Here is a 10,182-nt window from a genome sequence, read left to right as displayed (position 1 = left end):
AGCCAAAGTAGTTCGGAGGCTCCTCATCGGTTGAATGTCAAAATGACTCTACAGCATTTGGACAAGTAATCTCTATTGCAACTTGCGTGGAGTATCCGAGAGGCATATCAGCCGGTAAGTGAATTGAGCATCCATGGATTTTCCTAGGCCCTTGTATAGGAACACCGGTTTTGCCCTTTTCCAGTTGGCAGCAAAACATATCGCTCGGAGACATCTGCTTGAAAAATATGGCATAAATGCTTGGGAATAGCCATAACTGCATGCCGCAGAACCTCTTTAGGGATCTCCGATGGGCCCCCGACCTTGCTCACAGAGAGACTTTTACATATCCATAAGGAGACACCCATTTTGTATCAGTCGCATGTTTTCCTACCTATGTCTTGCATGGATGCTCTCAGATACTCACCTTATGGACAGTATCAGAGTAGGATTTTCTTTTCTGTAAATATATGAAGGAGTAATGCACATATAACACTGTGTACACCATTTAAATATTGAGCAAGTATAACGTACATTCGAGTAAAAAGAGGAGGTGAAATTTTAAAAGTCCTAACTCCTATCCATGTCTTAGAATTTCGTAATATATCCAAATATATCCATATAAATTCCAAAAATTAAAATCCTTTTTGCCCCTGGAAAATGATCAACTAATAAAAATAATTCTTCGTGCTCTTCAGATGGTGAATACATTTATGCATATCGGTTATTTCTGGAGTTGTGAGATCTTTGGGTGCTTCTGTTACTGCTTGGATATTATTTCGTTTTATTCGAACTTGTTTTTTTAATGAAATATATATTTAAAAAAATATATCGACGTTTTCTCTTGACTGACCCTGTTTGATTTTGTCATTTTCTATTGCAAAACCTAAAATCTCTATTACTTGCCCAATCTTAATGTAATTTTGCAGACATTTCAACTCTACATCCAGTTTGGTCAGCATATCGGTCCAGTTGTTCACTTCCAATACAGAGTCATCCAAAGAACTCTTGACCAAAGTACAATATTTCTTTCAGTACTACGTTCATATTTCTTTAAAATTCTCCTATCTGCCCAGGTAACGTTATCTTAAGTTATGAACTCCAAATGGTGTTCTCGTGATCTCGCCCGTGTTGTCTAGAGTGATGAAGGAGTCTTATCTCTCAATTTATTCAACAGTGACATTTGAAAATATACATTTTCAAGATTCAACTGAACAATCAATTGCCAGGCTACTTGTCTGCTTGTTCGCAAGCTTGTAGTCAGTCACTAGTCTCGACTTTCCTCCCTTTTGAGGAACTAAATGCACAGGACTCGCATAAGGTGATCGCGTTTCTGTGACTACACCACGCGATCTTATTGGACGGTTATTTCCACCATAGCCTTACAGCTCTGCCAACTAAACTTTATACAGTCTACACGACACTCTACTACCCTATTCTTCCCTACTATTCTTCCTTACGAATTTCGGCCATGTCAGTATACAAATGTTCGTTTCGATTGCGAACGTGTCTCTGCATGAGTACAGCATGTATCAGTGTAGCAACAACAACAATTTATTCTTTCCAAATCTGTTGCTCCCATGTGTATGTTCTAAAATTCTGCCTCAATCAACGGATTCCCGATTAATTACTCGTCAACATCTTTCACATGATAACTGCGTCAGTGCTATTTACCAAATCCATATAATCTCCCAGTATAGTTATGTAGTTATTTTAAATTCACTTTATAATTCAGTCGTTGTTGGTTTAAATAGTATGTAACATAGGGAAGGTACAATGAGCTCCATGTTTTTCAAATCATCTGGTACTACTAACACTGTAACAAGTCCAGCTAGAAACCATTGACTATTATGCTCTCTTAACCTTTTTTTAGCAGTTGTTGTAGTTGGTTCGGTTATACTACCCACTCCGTACAACAGTTGCTCGTCGTACTCTATCGCCGACCCAACTCTTTTTTCTACACTATGTTAAATAATTGAATAATGTGAACCAGTATCTAAGAGTAGACATCATCTTGTACGACAAAAACTTTTAAGTGACAGTGTAGCATAAAGACCGAATTCCTTGTCGCTGTCACATTTGCTTATACCTTGCTCCCTTCTGGACAATCCCTTTTTATGTGAACTTTACCATTGTAGCCATAACGAGTCAGCTTCTCTCGATATTGAATAAAATGGGGTTCAATATGGCAAGTTTTGTGACAAAACCAGCACTCAGCCTTTTACCGACTTTTCAATTCTGCATTAGTTGTAGCAGGTTTGGTAATGGTTTGGTTTGATTTATATAAAACGTCAGTGTTCACTTTATTATATAATTGTTTTCTAAAATATCTTTTAAGCAATGTTATTTTTTTGTTAAGGAGCAAAGATATTTAAGTGTGAGAGCACATGTCTCAACGTCTGTGTTATTACATTTATTACTAACTAGCTGCGGTCACCCTGTCTTCACCCGGGCCATCAGTCGATTATCTATGTACATTTTATAGTTTTATTGACCTACAGTTATTATATTATTAGCCTTTGTCTTTACTACAATGATTTTAAGTAAATAAAGAATTGTTTTAAATTAACCTGATATTAAATAGAATGAATATCCATCCTAATTAAGAATTATTCAATTACTAAAAGAAATCTGAAATGACAATGTCTTTAATTAATATTGTAAATATAGTTTTATAATACAATATATTTTGAATTAAATATTTATTAATTTATATATTTTGATGTGGATGGTTTTGGTTCTTCTTTTTTCTGTTCTGCTGTACTATTCAAAGAAACTGAAATTGTTTGCAATTATAATAAGTTTTTTGAAAACTATAAATTAATATTATAAAAATAATTACCCTGTCATTTCAGAAGGTATTACATTATATGTAGTTGCAGGCGATGGTATTAAAGCTAAATATTGTCTATCGCGAAATGCATTAGTTCGAGCTTGTTCTATTTTAATATTCATATCTTTTTCTCTAAGTAATTCATCTATATTTTCATTTCATAAATTCATTCCTAAATCAGGTTATAAATCGTTGAACCAATTATTATGAAAATAGTAATTATATAATTAATAAGAAATCATACACTTTTGTTATTTTTGTCCACCAGAATTATTTCATTTTTATCATAATCGTCACCATGTAAAGATATTATACTTTCAAGTTCTTTAATTTCCGTAATTTTTGCAATTATCTCTTAAAATAAATTGGGTTATTTTACAGTACGCATATCATAGTACTATCCTTACCAATAATGGCGTTTTTCTGTTTATTAAAGATCATATTAATATTCACAAAATTGAATGCTTCTTCTCCTTTTTCCTTTGTTGTATTCCTTTATTTTTGTACCATTGTGTTACTCTGCATAATTTATTTAATTAATCAAATGATAATATTTTGAAATATTTGATTACTTTACTTTTTTCTTCTTCGATCTCAGAATTTATTATTTTATTTATATTTTTAACTGTAAAATATATTGGGAGACAATCAACAGATCAAACGAAAAGGAAAAAGATTGAAATTCCGAATGAAATAAACAATAATGGCATTGAAATACAAGAAAACTATACAAATACAGAAACCAAAAACAAACGTACAAAACAAAAGGCTAACAAGGATAAGAAAAATTTAGAGAATGAAGCATTTCATTATGATATAATACTATGACTTATAATAATCATCGTGTTTCAATTGGTCTAATGAATGTCGAATGTCTCAATTGTCACGCATTAAAATTCAAGGATGAGCCCAATGGCGTCTGTTGTGGAAATGTGAAAGTGAAATTACCTCCTTTAGATAATCCTACATATAATTAACATATTAACATATTTATCTGGTTCCACCAATGAATCAAAACACTTTTTGAATAACATCAGGAAATATAATTTGAGTTTTAATATGACTTCATTTTGGGCAAATAGAATAAAAGAGCCAGGGTATCCAACAACTTTCAAAATGCACGGTTAAGTTTAAAATAGAAAAGGGTTGCTTACTTGCTTCTTCCATATGACGGTTAATCTTCATTTCATCAAATATATTTCATTGGCGATGATGAATTACAAACTCAACGAAGATGGCCATTATTCCAAATGTTAAATCTGATGTTATTAAATTATTCCAAACATTTGTACAAGAACACAATGAATTAATAAAACTTTTTAAAACAACAATGGAAAATATGCCGAGAGATGAATGTCCATACAAAATATATGTAACTGACCTTAAACGCAATACTTAAGTATTGATATGAACATCCCAGAGTAAATTACTATTAATAAATAGACCTAAACACTTAACTCTATTCACCCATCTTTAAATAAAGATTGAGATACGAGTTTTACATAAGATTCATTCATCGGAAACAGGGGTTGACCCTTAATGAAGAAAGCGATGAAAACAGTCTTACTGATATTCTGGGACAGATTTCTATTTTTTAAATTATTATATTCGCTATTTACCACCTAATTCTACTCGGGTATTGATATCTTCCCACGTATTACTGGAGAAGAGTAGGCATGTGGTCATCTATATAAGTAACTACTAAAGTACTAATTCATCTACTTTAATATTACAAAAGCCATTTACATATTATAAAATGAATCAAACAGTTCACTGCCATGGGGAGCGGCATATTTAATATTTTTCTCTTTGCCTAGCACACTGTTTATAGAGACTACCCGATTTTTGTTTTCAAAATAACTCTTGAACTATGATAAACTTTCATTTATTATACCAAAATTAGATGAAATATATTTTTGTGATTATGATCAACAGTGTCAAAAGCCTTAGCTTTATCTAAAAAAAATACAACTACCTTTTGGTTGTTATCAACATTTTTGTAAATAAATTGAGTAGTAAGATACGTACATAACTCTAGTAGTGCTTCGACCTGGTCTAAAACCAAATTGGTTTATACATAAAGGTTCCGTTCTATTCTAAGAAATTAATAAGCCTGCCTTTAACTATTTTTTCAAATATTTTTTTTAAAAATTGCTGAGCATACAAATTGGTTAATAATAAGAAACTTCTTCCGAGCTTCCTGATTTAAATAACGGTTTTACAAACTTGAATTTATCTGGGAAAATACATTGTCTTATGCAAAAATAAAATAAATAGACTAAGGGCTCAGCAATAAAATGTCTGACTTGTTTTAAAAGTTTACCAGAAATTTTATCGAAGATAGAACCAGTTCCGTCTTTTAATTTATTTATAATAAGTATTGCATACCAAATTTGTATTGGTTATAGTCTTTTAGAAACATGTCATCAAATGAGAAACTAATAAGTGTGTTTGCATTATCTAGAGCATTGTTTTCAAATTGTTCTGCTAAAGATATACCAAAATTCGAAAAATATTGATTGAAGACATTCAAAAGGATTTTTTTGATAATCAATTGTAACAGTTATGTTTAATGTTACCTTTACTTGTGTATTTCTTTCTGTTCTTAGATCTAGTTAACTCAAAAATTAATTCTCAGTTAAGGATTAAGCTAAATTGTATACAAATTTAATTTTGCTGTCCTTAAAACCATACCAAATTTACTTCTATATTTAATATAGAAATTACGTATATTAGTATTCTGGGGTGTTTTGTTACTTTTTTTGATAAATAATTTTTTTCGGCGTGCTGATATTAGTTAACTTTTAGTCATCCACTCTTTTAGTCTAGTTTTTTTGAACTCGTTTCTCTTAATAACATTATTTAGTTCAGTGTAAAAATAATCGATAGCTTCGTTTACATTGGTTAAATTACGTATAAAATTGAATCCAGTTTTTTGCTTTCTATATATCACTGCGACACTGCCCATATTATAGTTTACATTTTTGGAAATTTGTGGAACATTTATTTTATTAAAATTATTATTAGTATTGCAGCTATTATAAATTAATGATCGGTAATTTGCGCCTGAATCCCACCAGCTATAACATTATCTAATGTTAACTCCGGACTCCTGATAAAGATAAGATCTACACAAGAATAATATTACCAATTAAAAGCGTCCTTGTGGGTATGTTTATGAAAGATCTAAAACCATAATTAGGCCAGCAAGTCTAGATAATCTTTATTTGCTTTATCTAATATAATGGCAATGTTCGTGTCACCAATTATAAAAGTAAATTCATTGCATGAAACTTCGTTATTACAAAAATATAAACCTTAGATTTGATATAAAGTCATTACTCTCACTAGAAGATGACCTGTACCTATATACAGTAATACACTATGACTATTTGTTTATTTTCCATAGAAACTGTTAATCTTAGATATTACACTCTTCAAAATCATATTCATGTATACTTAACATCAAATCTTTTTTTACAGATAATATTATTCCATCGTTTTGATTTCGTTTTTTTGACGAAAAATACGTATTGTACCTATATTAAGAAATTGGGTACAAACAATCATCTTTCATATGCCAAGTTTCGGTTAAAATAAATACATCAATGTCAGTTTAGTTTAAATCATTTTCAATGTATAATATTAGTTCGTTCAAATTTGAGTTGGCACTATGTATATCAGTAGGTACACATTACATTTACATTGTTCTCTTTTTTATATTTAATTAAAAATTAATTTATGAATCCATAGTAGTAGTGTTTTATAGTTATTATAGTTATCAATTATGTATATTAAAGCCATAATAAAATAAGATTTAAAATAATCATCTTTATATTTACTGTTTTATATTTACTGTTTTCCAAAACTGAAAACTAAATTCATACAATTTTTGAAATAGACATTTCATCATATATAATTATGACTATGGCCTATGGTAAGCAAAATGAGCTGCGTGATAAGAGAACAAAATTACCGTCCTGAATAAACACTGTCTTATAACTGAAAGTTATTTGAAGTACGTTTCCCTAGCCCCTTACATATAACGAATTTATGACTTTGAGATAAAATTGCTTGCAATTATTTGGTGCGTATTCAGTGTGAATTTGTTTAACTTGAATCAGAATTTTTTCAACATCGAGTACCCCCAAAAATTCAATTTCCTTGTGATTAATTTAAATTTGAAGACAGACAAATTCAAATTCAATTAAATTTTCCCTTTAAAGTCGTCCCTTACTCATAATTGGATTGACATCCAATACTTAGTACGTAAGTAATTTGTCATAATGATATTAGTTCTCTCCGATTATATATAATATGAACGGTGAATTCGAGGCTGTACAGTGTACACGTACATTAGCCTTGGAACCGTTAATAACCATAATGTGTATAATATTTATACCATACATTTTTTCAGAACTGTTAGCAGTTCGCACTATGAGAAGTGATGAAAATATTTTTTACTAATCCAAATTAACCAAAAGTTGGCAAAAACATAAATTCATCTGCATGTTTATAATGTTAATAATCGATTTGAATTTATTTACAGATGATGTTTCGAGTGCCAATTCCTAGTTTAATATAAGTTAGTTTTGCAAAGCTGTGGGAATGCTATATGGATTAAAGAAAAATAGAGAAGGTGAAGAATGACCGAAACTAATAAATATTGCTATCAACGAGCCCAGTATTCGCATAAATTAAATTGACAATAGATTTCTAGAACACCAAAAATAACCAATCTTAAAATAATGTTAGTAAAATACACAAATGAAATAATAATGCACAATAAGATAAGTAAATAGACAACAACTCACAACACCGTGAGTGTTTTACGTTGTAAAAACAAATTTAAAAATACATAATATTATTTACCCTTTTCTGATGAAAGATTGTTTGAACTCTAAATTAGTTGTGTTCCATCTAAGATCTAACCTCAACAAAAAGTATTGTAGACACCCCTATAAGTAGTTAAATTACAATGAGTAGTTTAAGTAGAGTTTGTAAATTGTAATGTCAACTGTATAATTGCAAGTCGTATACTCGTATTACTTCAAAGATAAAATTGTTAGTGTTCAAGGCTTTCCAAAAGAGAAAAAATGTAATGCGGAATGGTTAATTAAAAATGGAGTCATCAAATACATTGACAAACTTCGAGCATGCGTAAATTTGTGAATGGACAAAAGTACCCTGAAGAAAATGCTTCGATTATGATCCAAACCTTTTAATGATGAAGACTATCATAAATCTGTTCCAAGTAATATAATATTATTTTTCATGTTTGATTAGTCCGGTAATTTAAACTTCTTAATTTGTATTGGATATTACTAAAATAACTAAACGTATCTTGAAAACTGAAGTTCCGACCCAAAATCTGCATAAATCATCATTACATACAAATTCACCAATAAAAACGACTTTCACCTAAATCACCAATAAAACGAATGTCACCTAAAAAACTTCACTAGTCAAAAAAAAATTAATGAAAAATCAGGTACAATGCGTTTGATTTTGAACCACTAAAATGAGCTTTAATTCTTTATATTATGTAGGTACTTAGCTAAATTAAAAATACTAATGTTATACATTTCAAACAACTAGATGTTAATACAACTTTTTTTATTTTTGTTTTCTATGGTTTAGCCCTTTGTTGACTGACCGCACTTATAAGGATATCAAAATAAAAGGTATTTGAAGAAATATCGCAGAATACTATTTTCTGCTTTTAATGGGTTGCTGTTAAAGAGTATCATATGCCGATTAAATAAATTATATTTTAAAATCAGCTATACTATAAATTATTCAACATTTTATCGGCGATTATTATGGGGAACTGCAGCATTTACCATATGTACATGAGTTGGTTTTTTCCTTTCTGTTAATATGTAGGTACATATTTTACAATTACACCGCATGAAATATTTTGTTTATGTTTAGATATATGTGGTGTATTAATTGAGAATCCATTATCGATATAATGGAATATTTTTAAATAAAAATGTGGACTTGTAAGTACCATTGGTCTTTCACGGTAGACATTTAGTCAGTGATCAACTCTTGATCATTGTACATATTTGTTTACTGCCGGAGTATCTGTGAAATCAAGATTTTTTCGTACTTTGCAAATCATTTTGTTAACCATAACAATTTTTTTTTTATAAGCCAAACCTTTTATTTTCTGTTTCCTCCAAATTAATGTGCAAAATCAAAAATTGTTTGAACAAAAAAGATTATAACAGACACCCTGACCCTCAGAAACATTTTAAAAAGAGCAAGTTCCACATCAATTGAAAATCTGAGAGAAACAACATGCTGTCAAAAATAAACAAAAATATACTTAGATCCAATTTTAATTCATATAAGTGGTAGCCAGTGACACATTTTTTCTGAACTGTCTGGTTTATTTTAAGCCATTCGTAATTCTTATCACATACTTTTCACTATCAAACTATGGACTATAATAGGGACCATAAGAAAGAGAATTTTTGGGTCAAAATATTTTTTATTGTCTAAAGACGATTATTCACATTATAGAAAAGTATATTTTATAAAACATGAAGTGAAAAATCGAAACTTAAATAAATTTGTTATACACGTCTCTTCTGATTTTCCTGGAATCGAGTGGGTAGGCAACCTAATATACGCGTGTAGGTTTTTGATGAGAGTAGACGGCGCGGAATCGTATACAAAATACAAAATTTGTAATAAATATTTGTTTATATTATATTATTTTAATAATTTGAATATTTAATATTCAATTCATTATTCAGTTCCACTTATGTCAATGTTTTCAACTTTCTACAAAATAATCTGTAGATCATTGAAACTGATTATCAATAAACTATAGTGGTAACTGAATTAACAGTAGGACCAGTAGGTACATAGATAAATTACCAATATCTAAGAGGAATCTAAGAAATAATGAAAGTAGAATTTAAAAAATAAATACATTTACCAAAGACAGTTAACTGCAAGCTGTAAACCTGTTACAACGAGCTGCAGTCTGTTCCACAGCAATACAAATTGTCCTTAAAATATATAAAAATAAATTATAGCATGATAGATTTATTTCTTGGTCGCCCCTCGTAAAAATTAAAAATAAATCTTAATGTTAGAAGTATATAATGTGATTCTAGCAGGGGGGACATAGCCATTTGAAAAAAATTAAAATGAGGCTATTAGGCATTTAATGCTAATGGAGCAAATTAGGATCCCTGTATCAAACTTTGAATTTATCATATATGTAACATTGTATCAATATTTTAAGATTTAAATTAATCTTAATTAATTTAGGTAGCTTTCTGCTACGAGTGTTATTGTATTTATCATGTAATTTTTAAAAATTTTCAAAAGGGTTTCAAAATCGTTAATTA

Source organism: Myzus persicae, unplaced genomic scaffold, assembly GCF_001856785.1.
Source record: "Myzus persicae strain clone G006 unplaced genomic scaffold, MPER_G0061.0, whole genome shotgun sequence".
NCBI classification, from domain to species: Eukaryota; Metazoa; Arthropoda; class Insecta; order Hemiptera; family Aphididae; genus Myzus; species Myzus persicae.
This window is presented reverse-complemented; position numbering follows the sequence as displayed.